The sequence below is a fragment of the Rosa rugosa genome, chromosome 5, assembly GCF_958449725.1.
Source record: "Rosa rugosa chromosome 5, drRosRugo1.1, whole genome shotgun sequence".
Classification (NCBI taxonomy): Eukaryota; Viridiplantae; Streptophyta; class Magnoliopsida; order Rosales; family Rosaceae; genus Rosa; species Rosa rugosa.
The window spans coordinates 45394985-45408386 of record NC_084824.1 but is presented as its reverse complement, the minus strand read 5'-3'; positions in this window follow the sequence as shown (position 1 = coordinate 45408386).

Below are 13402 nucleotides of genomic sequence, written 5' to 3'. Positions count from 1 at the left end.
ACAGTGAGTTTATTCTTAACATATAAGCAACTAACAGTAATGTAAATTCACAAAACATGCACCCAAGTTTTTTATAGACTATAAGCAAATGAAACACGAGCCTTATTTCAATTTTCAAGTCTCATCTCATGATGTTCTTCACCTCATGTCACACCAAGATGTGATAATAATGTCGATAAGGATAGAGACCCTCATTTTAGTCGTCCAAGACTCGATCTCTATCTCTATATTTCATCAAAATTCATCATATGTTTGTTGAGAATCAGTAAGCCGTGTTATGCATAGCCCGTCTCTGAAGACCTGGCCCCATGCCAGTGTAATGCCATGATTAATTGAGGTCAATCAACAGTGGAATTTCTCGGGCCTCCTCTTCTGCTGAAAGGAAAGATATAAGTCACCCAGTGTTTTCAAAAGCCTTTCTGGGCGCGCCCGAGACTCATTTTGAAGTGATGCGGGATGATTCTGCCTCAAAACGACCTGAAAAGAGTCTTTGCCAGAAAGACGAATGCGTCAGGCCTGAGAGCAACTTCAACAGCTTCCATATAATTTTTGTATTATATGGAAGCAAAAGTCAAAGTTTTAACCTTTTTTTTTACTCCAACTCTAACAGATTCTCTATTTTACAGCAATCTCTAAAATCTTCATAATTCTTTCTTAAAATTTTAGAGATTGCTGTAAATTTAGCGAATCTGGTTTTCTCTTTCCTCACTATCCCTAAAATGGAGATAGTTATAGGGAATCTGTTGGAGTAAAAGAGGCTCATTTTTCCCTAAAATAGAGAAAATTCAAATATGGGGAAGCTGTTGGAGTCTCTGAGGGGTCGCTTTCTCATGAAAAGGCGGAGGCGCAGTAGGCGTCAAGGTTTTTGTTCTTTTTTTTTTTTTTTTTGAGAAAAAAAAGAAATTCATTAATCCAAAAGAATACACAAAGGGGGATGACACAGTAAATCTCAACTACTCCAACTAGAAAAAAGGACTTACACATACCCCAAATAACCATCGATTATAGATACCATGAGATATATCCTAATAACCTATCCTAGAAGTCTCGATATATCCTTACAGCCAACCTAAAAAAGATACAATCCTCTTCTCACACCATATATATACCAAAACTGTCAATATACGTGTAAGAGCGTCTCTCCATTACATTGACAACAAGAAAATATCAAAATTAAAAAAGAGTATGAACTAATTATACCTAAACAACACCTAAAAACAAAAACAAAAAAACTGAAAAGAAAAAAAAAAAAAAAAAAAAAGGTCGCCACGAACCACCTCACTTCTCGCAACGCAAGAGCCTACAACTAACAGTGAACAGCGATCACCGGAAACTCGAGCAAGTGCAAAAAGGACATCAACCATCTGTCTTTCACACCACCATTCTAGCAAACCCATCGAGAGCATATGCAGCGCCATTCCACCACCGCAGCAGCAATCCACTGATCCAAACACCACCCTGACCCTCCACCGGTCATAGTCAGAAAAATCCATATCCCTTCGAACCCCAAACCCAGCCTCCGAGCAACCCAAACCAGATCAACAGAAACAGAGAGAAAAGCGATCTTCAGCCAATGACCAGAGAAAAACCGAATCTCGAAGAACTCCGTTGAATATCCTGAGCAACCCGATCTATCTGCACTCTGTCAGAGAACCAGATCACAAAAACACAGCCCATACGAGACTCCAATCCGAGAGAAAAAAGAACGCAGCCACCTTCTGCACTAGCCTACATAAACATCGCCTAGGGAAACAAACCAGCCCATCCGGCTGCACCAAAGCCACACCTACGGGGCTGGAGGCCAACGCCGGCGTAGAGGCTCCACCAGACAAGCAACAAAACCAAAGTGTTAACTGCCAAACTCTTTTCCCTTTTTTTTTTGGTGTTTCTAAATGTACCCGGCAAAAATCTAAGTATACCCGGCAATTATTTTTAAATTAAAAATATATAATAAACTCAATTAATTTTTCCATCATTGCCCCATCGCTAAACACCCAGCAAATATTGGGTTTTTCTTTCTATACCCAGCAGCAACGTCTAAGGATTGATTTATAGGGAGAGAAGTTAATTAGTTTCTTCTTGTGGAATCCATTATTCAATGAATATTACTTCTTGATCTTGGTGGTAGAGACAACAAATCAATTCCATTGAGATGATTTCTCATTCAGTTTGAAGATGATTCTCACCTTTCTCAAGTTGAAAAAATTTTCTCTTCCCTCTAATAATAATTTGTTCTTTTATTTTGCTTAGATGATTAATTGAACAAAAAACTCATCAAATATGTCTCAAACTGAAGCAATTCCTACCGGAACATGAATCTTGAAACCCAAAATAAAAGAGAAAGGGAATAAGAAGTTGCTGGGTTTGTTTTGTGTAGATGAGGGTATTTTGGAAAATTTATCTGCATTTAATTAGATATTATTGGATATAAATAATTAGCTGGGTACACTTAGAATTTTGCTGGGTACATTTAGAAAGACCCTTTTTTTTTTTGCTGAACTCCTGAATAGGTTTTTTGCAGTTCCCACGATGACAGCCAGTAGGAGTCCAGGTTGAAGACGGATGCTTTATGAAATTTCATCTTTAAAGGGACGTGTAGGTTCCGGCTCCTCTAAAGTTATTTTTGGTGAAGTTAAATTTGAATCATTAACATAATCTAATAGTTTAAATGTGCCACATCAGCGGATTTTTTTTTGTCATTTAGAAACTGAAACTATGTTTGGTCAATTGGCTCCTTTAGTTTTCTTTGTCTAGTTTATTTCTAATTTTCCTGTTTTCAGCACAATCTCAAATTCAACATCGATCAATCTTCATGCTCCCCCTCTCAATTTATTCTTACCTTTACGTTATAGTACCCATGGCCAAATTGTACAAAAACATCTAAATAAGTATGATGCGTGATAGCGATGAAAAAGTTAAATCAAGATATTGAATTCGAATCAGATCAAGAGGCTAGGGTTTGTTCTTCTCCTCATGAAACATATTTGGGTCACATCGCAGATTCGATAAAAACATTCTCACTTATCCCAAATTCCCCACATGCGCCATATATTAAGAGCATGAAACTTGGATTAAAGGACGAGATCAATTATGGGTCAACAACCCCTTAGAAAATACATTAGAAGTAAATTTGGAGATGAACTCTACATGAGAGAAAATGTGTTTGTTGGTCTACGTGAAGAGAAGAATTTAACAGCAAGAGTGGCCATCAATTTTGAAGAAAAACCAAAACCCAGAAAAAAACCAGGCCACAAAAGAAAAGAAGGAAGAAGACTGACGTTCTAGGACCTCATTAAAATAAATTTAAGTGGCGACATTTATGATTTAAGATTATGTTAATGACCTAGATTTTAAGAACTTTATAAGTTCACCAAAAATAACTTTAGAGAAGCCAATCCTGTTGTGCATTTAGAGTAAAAGACTTATTTTAGGCAGTGAAAAGAGTTTGAAATTAGCTAAGTCATCATGTGGCAAGAAAATAGAAATTTAAAATTTAAATAATGAGAGAAAAGTATAATAGAAAAATAATAAGAGAAATTTTCATTTGAGTTAGCCGATATTGCAAGCAACCTCTACTGGGAAAGCATTTGATCCCGCCGAAGATCTAGTTGGAAGAGCAGAGAGGATCTCTCTCAGCTCGATGGCTTCTTTGCCAAAATAGCTATAGCTAACGCTACGAGGGGCTCAAAACCCTTGTTACCTTTTTGATGCAGGATTTCACCAAGAAAGGGCCTTATAAACAACATTACAGAAACTAATGGGACGAAATTGTGATAAGCCATTAAATCAAAATGTGGACAAGATCGAATAAGAATTGGGTTTTCCAAACTTGTATTTAGACGGAAAAATGGCAGAGTAAGTTTAATCGAAATTGCTAGAGTTAGAACAATCTATTGAGTAAATAAGAGAGTACTTTTGCAAGACGGAGGAGTAGTTGATAAGAAAACGTCGAATAAGGCGAATAAAAATCCGTTTAGTAACATTGTTACTAAAATTCTTTTGGATCGTCAGTCCAAGTAGATGAAATATTATTTGTAGAGGACATGACGTCTTGAATTCCACCCATCGATAAGAAATAAAGTAAAATAAGAAAATCATAAATACGAGCACACATAGATTTCAAGATTATGCAAACATGTTATCAGAGCTACAAGATGTGATAATAAATTAATAATGTCGACAAGAATAGAGACTCTCATTTTAGTCGTCAGAGACCCGATCCCATCAAAATTCATCATATGTTTGTTGAGAATCAGTAAGCCGTGTTATGCATAGCCTATCTCTGAAGACCTGGCCCCATGCCAATATAATGCCATGATTAATTGAGGTCAATCCGCAGTGGAATTTCTCGGGCCTCCTCTTCTGCTGAAAGGAAAGATATAAGTCACCCAGTGTTTTCAAAAGCCTTTTTGGGCGCGCCCGAGACTCATTTTGAAGTGACGCGGGAGGATTCTGCTTCAAAACAGCCTGAAAAGAGTCTTTGCCAGAAAGACGCCCTGAGGGGTCGCTTTCTCATGAAAAGGCGGAGGAGCAGTAGGCGTCCAGGTTTTTGTTCTTTTTTTTTTTTAGAAAAAAAGAAATTCATTAATCCGAAAGAGTACATAAAGGGGATGACACAGTAAATCTCAACTACTCCAACTAGAAAAAATGACTTACACATACCCCAAATAACCATCGATTATAGATACCATGAGCCGATTGGCGCTCAACTGCAACTTAATAACCTACCCCAAAAGTCTCGATATATCCCTACAACCAACTTCAATAGGATACAGTCCTCTTCTCACACCATATACCAAAACTGCCAGTATACATGTAAGGGCGTCTCTCAATTACATTGACAACAAAAAAACATCGAAATTAAAAATAATTAGTCCCTAGATATGACACCATAGCAATGGTAGAACCACTAGACCAAACCAAACAACCCTTGCTGAAAAAGAGTATGAACTAATTAAACCTTGTTATACCTAAAAACCAAAATAAAACCCTAATAAAAAAACTGAAAAAAAAAAGTCGCCACGAACCACCTCACTTCTCGCAAGAGCCGACAACTAACAGTGAACAGCGATCACCGGAAACTTGAGCAAGTGCCAAAAGGACATCAACCATCTGTCTTTGACACCACCATTCTAGCAAAGCAATCTAGAGCATATGCAGCGCCATTCCACCACTGCAGCAGCAATCTACTGATCTAAACACCACCCTGACCTCCACCGGCCAAAGTCAGAAAATCCATATCCCTTCGAACCCCAAGCCCAGCCTCCGAGCAACCCAAACCAGATCAACAGAAACAGAGAGAGAAGCGATCTTTAGCCAAAGACCAGAGAAAAATCGAATCTCGAAGAACTCCGTTGAATATCCCGAGCAACCCGATCCATCTGCACTCTGTCGGAGAACCAGATCACAAAAACACAGCCCGTACGAGACTCCAATCTGAGAGAAAAAAGAACGCATCCACCTTCTGCACTAGCCTACGTAAACATCGACTAGGGAAACAAACCAGCCCGTCCGGCTGCACCAAAGCCACACCGACGGGGCCGGAGGCCAACACCAGCGTAGAGGCGCCATTAGACAAGCAACAAAACCAAAGTGTTAACTGCCAAACTCTTTTCCCTTTATTTTTTTTGCGGAACTCTCGAATAGGTTTTTTGCAGTTCCCACGATGATAGCAAGTAGGCGTTCAGGTTGAAGACGGATGTTTATGAAATTTCATCTTTAAAGGGACGTGTAGATTCTGGCTCCTCTAAAGTTATTTTTGGTGAAGTTAAATCTGGAACATTAATATAATCTAATGGTTTAAATGTGCCACATCAGCGGACTTTTTTTTGTCATTTAGAAACTGAAACTATGTTTGGTCAATTGGCTCTTAGTTTTCTTTTTTTGGTCCAAGGCTCCTTAGTTTTCTTTGTCCAGTTTATTTCTAATTTTCCTGTTTTCAGCACAATCTCAAATTCAACATCGATCAATCTTCATGCTCCCCCTCTCAATTTGTTCTTACCTTTACGTTATAGTACCCATGGCCAAATTGTACAAAAACATCTAAATAAGTATGATGCGTGATAGCGATGAAAAAGATAAATCAAGATATTGAATTCGAATCAGATCAAGAGGCTAGGGTTTGTTCTTCTCCTCATGAAACATATTTGGGTCACATCGCAGATTCGATAAAAACATTCTCACTTATCCCAAATTCCCCACATGCGCCATATATTAAGAGCATGGAACTTGGATTAAAGGACGAGATCAATTATGGGTCAACAACCCCTTAGAAAATACATTAGAAGTGAATTTGGAGATGAACTCTACATGAGAGCAAATGGGTTTTCTGGTCTACGTGAAGAGAAGAATTTAACAGCAAGAGTGGCCATCAATTTTGAAGAAAAACCAAAACCCAGAAACAAACCAGGCCACAAAAGAAAAGAAGGAAGAAGACTGACGTTCTAGGACCTCATTAAAATAAATTTAAGTGGCGACATTTAAATCATTAGATTATGTTAATGATCCAGATTTTAAGAACTTCACATAATTTCACCAAAAATAATTTTAGAGAAGCCGGATCCTGTTGTGTATTTAGAGTAAAAGACTTATTTTGGGCAGTGAAAAGAGTTTGAAATTTGCTAAGTCATGTGGCTAGAAAATAGAAATTTAAAATTTAAATAATGAGAGAAAAGTATAATAGAAAAATAATTAGAGAAATTTTAAATTAAAATGTTGACAAGATCGAATAAGAATTGGGTTTTCCAAACTTGTATTTAGACGGAAAAATGGCAGAGTAAGTTTAATCAAAATTGCTAGAGTTAGAACAATCTATTGAGTATTTGAGTAAATAAAAGAGTACTTTTGCAAGACGGAGGAGCAGTTGATAAGAAAATGTCGAATAAGCGAATAAAAATCCGTTTAGTAACATTGTTACTAAAATTCTTTTGGATCGTCGGTCCAAGTAGATGAAATATTATTTGTAGAGGACATGACGTCTTGAATTCCACCCATCGATAAGGAATAAAGTAAAATAAGAAAATCATAAGTACGAGCACACATAGATTTCAAGATTATGCAAAGATGTTATTAGAGCTACAAGAACCTCATCGGGTCAAGGTAGATTCTCGGGTCAATGGTGAACTAATTTGTTGGGCTAAGTTCACTAGCATACTTGTTTGTTTGGTGTCTGAAGTAGATTACTGACCCTAACCGTAAGTTATTTTTGGCCCCAATAAGGTCTAAACCCAAGCCATTTCCCGATGTCCTTAACGACCCTGCATTTGATCGCAAAAAAAAAAAATTTATTTAGCCCAAACGTGACGTTGAAAATTTGTAACATTGTTACTAAAATTCTTTTGGATCGTCGATCCAAGTAGATGAAATATTATTTGTAGAGGACATGACGTCTTAAATTCCACTCACCGATAAGAAATAAAGTAAAATAAGAAAATCATAAATACGAGCACACATAGATTTCAAGATTATGCAAAGATGTTATCAGAGCTACAAGAACCTCATTGGGTCAAGTTAGATGCTGGGGTCAATGGTGAACTTATTTGTTAGGCTAGGTTAACTAGCATACTTGTTTGTTGGGTGTCCGAAGTAGATTACAGACCCTAACCCTAAGTTGTTTTTGGCTCCAATAAGGTCCCAACGCAAGTCATTTCCCAAAGTCCTTAACGACCTTACATTTGATTGCGAAAAAAAATTATTTAATCCAAAAATGACGTTGAAAATTTCACGGGGCCTAAAACCTATAAGAGAGTTACTATTTCATTATGTTCAAAATGGGACTCGGATCAACTAAAAAATTTACCAGTTTCAGTTGTTTTTATTATTTATTTTTTTATTTTGTTAAACTCCAATTTAGCCAAATGATGATTCATTGCAGAAGGAGAGGGAAGGTCTTAGTGGACAATGAGAGTCGAGAGCCTTTCCTCAACAAACCCTAGCGCCGCCCCCTTGGTCGGCTTCCAGGGACGTCTTTGCCGCCTCCACTTACTTGATGTTTGCGTCAGGCTGTTGATCTGCTCTTTCCTCGTTTCAGGGAGGGGTGGATTGCATGCTGTTTGGAATGGCTCAGTTTCCGACGGGGACGTCTCCTTGGATGGGTAAGGAGACCCGAGATCAGGTTCGAGTGGCGTCTCCCTTCTTATAGGGATTGGAAGATTTTCGATGGAGGCACAGGAATGGTAGCAGCGTTGTTGTAGAAAGGAACCAGAATCTTGCTTTGGTGGAAATATTGTGGCTGCTATGGATGCAGACGGACGGCGGTGCCGGTAGTGGTCAAGCACTGAGTCTGGGTGTCCACATCAGTGTGGTGGCATGGGGTACTCACGAGACCTATGGAAGATCTGGGTTTGGGACCCATGTATTAACGATCTGAACCTTTGTTATGTCGATCTTGGTGGTGTTCCGCCACCGGGAGAGTAGTCTCCGGTCATATTCAAGGGCAAGGAGGAGAAGATCGGGTTTGGGTCATTTGGGCCTTAGTTCGAATGTGGTGGGTTACCCAAGTGCAGGCTCAAGATAGTGGACTGGTGGCTTGGGCTTGTTTTCATCAAACCATATCTCGTGACCTGTTAGATCTGTTTGGACCCAAAATGAGCATTTTGGCCTGACAAGGCACGTCTTGGAGAAATTGAGCCAATGTCAGTGGCTCAAGCTATATATTGTCGACAAGTTCGAAATATATATTTAGAGGCTAAAGCAAGCCTATTATGGAAGCATGGAAGCATGAAAAGTCAACTTTACCACATTTTCCTACTTCGGCTAGGAGAAACCGAGCTAAACAAGGAAGGAGGGGCGGCAGACTAACCAAATGAAATCTAAATGAGCTAAAACTTTCCAGATTAATTCTAGAAACCCCAAGGATCATTTATTATGAAGAGTGCCAGAGCTAGATTTGAGTGGAAGGCCTTCAAACAATCAGTCCAATTTTCTACAGAAGCAAAACTGGAAAACTGGACCTGTAAGAGGTCCAGCAGCATTTCCAGCCCAACCGCATGGAATAAAGCTCTGAAAATTTGTCAGGATGATCTACACTCATAGTGGAACATTTTTTATGAAGAAGTCGAAGGCTCATTATGAAGGCTTGTTGGAGAAATAATTGAAGGAATAAAGGGGCAGAAACTGACCTAAAACCAGCTCAATATTCACATGTTCATGTTTCCTACCCACATGAAGAAAGCTAGATGCTTTTCTTTTTTTCCTTGGATATATTTTTCTACTACAATCTCTTTAATAGATCATCATCACTTCCATGTTTTTGCACCTTCATGCCTTGCTTTCATTTCATCATTTCTCTATCTTTTCCATATTTTACAAATCACTTTCATACTCCACTTTCATTATTTTTCTTCCACTCATCATTTCACTCTTCTTTTTCTTCCCTATATAAACACCTTCTCCTCCTATTCTAAAACACACATTCACATTCAACAACAACATCTCTAAGATGATCTAAGTTCTCTCTAGAGCAACCTCTCTAAGAGCAACTCCTTTACTTCTCTTTCTCTTACCGGTGATCACACTCCTAGTCCTAGTACGTCTTCTCAGAAGCCGACTTTCAGTGCCACCAAACTCTCTGTCAACGTGCTTCGGTCCTAGTCTCCTCGGGAGCCGACGGTAGTGCCGCGACCACAACGGTTACAGAACCAGCCAAGCAAGGGTAACGCCCTAGCAACCCAGCCAAGCTAAAGTCACGCTTTAGCAAGTTCTCAACACTTCCCGGGGTTCTCGCTCTGCTCGATCTACAACATCGAGTATCGATTGTGATTTTCAAGAAGCTCAGCAAAAGTCCTCGCCACGAGGCACAAAGAATCCCCACGACGAGGTTGGTGCTCTCCTCGTCTACAATCGCTCGACAGAAGTCAGGTCAAGGGACACCCCTGACGACCGCACCCGACGGTGCTGGCACGCCCGCGCAAGAAAAGAGACTGTTGACCAGCTGCAACAAAATTGGAGCCAAACAAGATCTTACATTTGTGGGAGACTCTTTGCAATTTACTAGTATTTTCGTACACCAATTGAAGTCTCTAGGCAAACGTACTTGTTGTTCAGTTGTTTTGAGTCATGTATCTTTCACTAAGTTACAATTTTCTCTTGTTTGTCGCTTGTCTAGAATAAGTGAGCTAATTTTGTTTGCAATCAGGGTTACCTGTCAATTTGTCTGGTGGCTTGTGCCTTAACAGACTCTGGTACAAGACAACAATTAATGTACATGTCTTCTGGCCATGAATAAATAATGAAATTATCTATTCTTTCAAAAAAAAAAAAATGATTCATTGCAGAAGGAAAATTAAATTAAATGCTTTCACATTTGTCAACACATGCAACAAAGGCTTTAGCGATGTTACATGGGTTGAAATTTTGTTTAAATGAAGGATTTAGAAGGGATTTTTTTTTTTTTTGAAAAGGTTTATGTTTGGCAGCAAAAACCAGTTGGCTTGCAAACTGTCTCTTTTGAGCGTGTGCGCAGGCGTGCCAGCACCGTGGGGTGCAGTCGTCGGGGTAGTCCCTTGACCTGACTTCTTCTTTCAAGCGTCTGTGGACGAGGAGAGCACCAACCTCGCCACAAGGTTCTTCTCTAGCCTTCCGAGAAATGACTTCTTGCCTTACGGATAAGGACTTTGGGTGTGATCTGTTCGCGTCACCGAATCGATACTTAGTGTTGTAGACTAAGCAGAGCAATCACTGGGAAGTTTGGGAGAAAGCACGGGCTTGTGCTAAAGCGTGACTTTAGTTTCGCTGGTTTGCGAGGGCGTTACCCTTGCTTCGCTGGTAGTAACGGTGGCGGTTGTGCTAGCAGTCGGCTCTTAAAGAGACTAGGATTGAAAGTACGGTCGCCGGGTTGATCTGGTGATGCTGACAGTCGGCTCTTGGAGAGACTAGGACTGGCGCGCGGTCACCGGGTTTCAACGAGGTTGAAGGTTTGCTCCGGGGAGGCTTTGTAAGCGCTAGGATTGATTGATTTGAGAGCGGTCCTTGTTTCGTCCTTGAAACCTGGTATATATACCTAGGGTTTCGACTGCTCCTTGCCACAGAAGGATTATTGGTTGAAGTTTCCTATTCAATCCTCGCTACCCGATTCCAATAAGGTTTCGTTTTCCTTATGGATCACGGAATGGGTGAAGCTGTAACCCAAACCCGAATAGGCTTAGTTTTGGGCCGCAGGTATCGGCCCGCTGTGCTGAATCCACTAAAGGATCTTGCCAAAATTACTTTTGGGCTCAAACATTGCCCCCCAGGCCCACTAAGATGTAACTGATAGAAGGGGGCTAAAACGACATGTCCGGTGATTGAAACGATGTCATTAATGAAGGTAGCGTCTATTCGCTTGGCAAAACGTCTTTTCGTCGCATCGTTTCCCTCACAAAATCTTTTATTTAAATACCGCAGCCAAATAGAGACCTGTCGCATCAGAAACCCTTCCAGTCTCCTAAACCCAGAAATCTCTCGCTCCATACCCGCTTTACAGAAACCCAGAAATGGCTCCTCCAAAGAAGGTGATTATCGATCAGGAAGGAGAGCTCACTGAGAATGTCGCTCGCACTTGGGGAGCCAACATCGGTGGCCGTTGTCGTATCTATACCTCCGTCCAGAGGCCTCTGCTTCTCAGGCTTTCAGATCATCACGCCGGACTGGGTCCGACCCCGCGAGACTCCATTCCTGCGGACGCTCTCACTCTCTATAGCCTACCCATTCGTAGACCCAATCAAGTCATCCGGAGGACCCCTGCGGATTTCAGCAGTTGGGGTGCGCAGAATCATAGAGCAAAAATAGGGCACTGGCCATCCAAAATTAGCGAAGATGAGCTTTCCTGGTATCATGAAGTAAGAGCACGAGATTTGGCTCGCTGGAATGAGGCAGGTATTACCCACACTATTGATTTATGCTTTCGCCTTCCTCGCGGTGGGAATCGCTCACCACTCGCTGCCTTCCTTTGCTTCTGGCATACTGCTACCAATACCTTTGATTTTCGATTTGGTCAAATGAGTATAACCTTGTTGGACATCCTCACCATTACCGGATTGCCCATCGATGGCGAGCCCTACCTGCATGGCCAATTCGATTCTGACACCTTCGTATCAACCTTGGACCAAACTGGTCGCGGTGCTCATAGCGGCTCTTACCCGCGGTGGTTGACTTTCTATCGCAAGGAGCGCAATGCGACTGGTGGCATTGCTTTTCTGGAGTATTGGCTCTGTAAATTCATATTCTGCACTTCCTCCTGTAAGCCCACTGGTGCTTGGACTTTTCTAGCGACAGCCTTCTACAATGGCCGCCGCGTAGGATTAGGACAACCAGTGTTGGGTGCCCTCTACCGTACTCTATATCAGGCCACTATGCATCCCTTTGAGACCAGCATTTCTGGCCCTTTTTGGATCCTTGATTTCTGGATTCAAACTTATTTTTCATTCTTCCGTCGCGACGATATTCCACTACTACCACCGACTAATGCCCTTCTTGGTCATTGGTTTTGTCGCAATGCGAGGTACACATCTCCCCCCTATTCTGAATGCTTCTCATACCTGTATCTCCTGCACGAAATGCCATACTGTGATTTAATACTCAGTAGGAGATACCCTGCTCCTCTTCAAAATGGATTTCTTCCTGGGGCTCCCAATTATAATGATCGCGCGCGCTTGGCTTTTCGCCGCGCGATCTCTTGTTCAGACATTAGGCTCGCTGTTGATGAACTCAGTTATGAGCTCTATGCTCCCAACCATTTTGCCCGCCAGTTTGGTCTTATTCAGCTGGTGCCTTTTCCCCTCTATGATGCCTGGAACTTCTATACCTCTTGGCGACGAATTGGTCCCTCTGATGGGGCTCCGCCAGAGCAAAGCATGCTCGCACTGCTCGACCTCCCAGACTGGGCTAATAATATTGTCCCCGTGGATGGGGTCGCTGAAGATTATGATCAATGGTGGGGAGAAGTTTCTGTTAACTGCTGGAGGCAAAGGGACGACGAACTCTTCGCGGCCATCTTCGGAGACTTGAGGTATCCTTATGATGCTGACACTGAAGCACTTGCTCGCTTCCATGAGGATGAAGAAAGACCTCCACCACCCGAACCGGCTCCGCGACCCGCGCGAGCCCCGCGCTTGGTTCAAGCTGGAATTGTTATTCGCGAGCAAACTCCAGAGGTAATTGCCTTGATATGTTCCTCTGTTTCCTTTATCAAATCTACCTCCCACTCTGTTCCCTAACTCGAAGTTTATAGCAGGGTCGCGCACCACCTTCTGACAGTCGCGCAGTGGGTGTCTCCCAGGCCACCGGTCCAGCTGCTAAACAAAAAGCAGTACTGATCAGGCCTGAAGTAGAGGACACTTCCTCTGACGATGATGATCCTCAGACTGTAAGGATTCTCTCTTTAGAACCTTTATTTTAGCAGCCTAGCCTTCTCGAAGTCTAATTA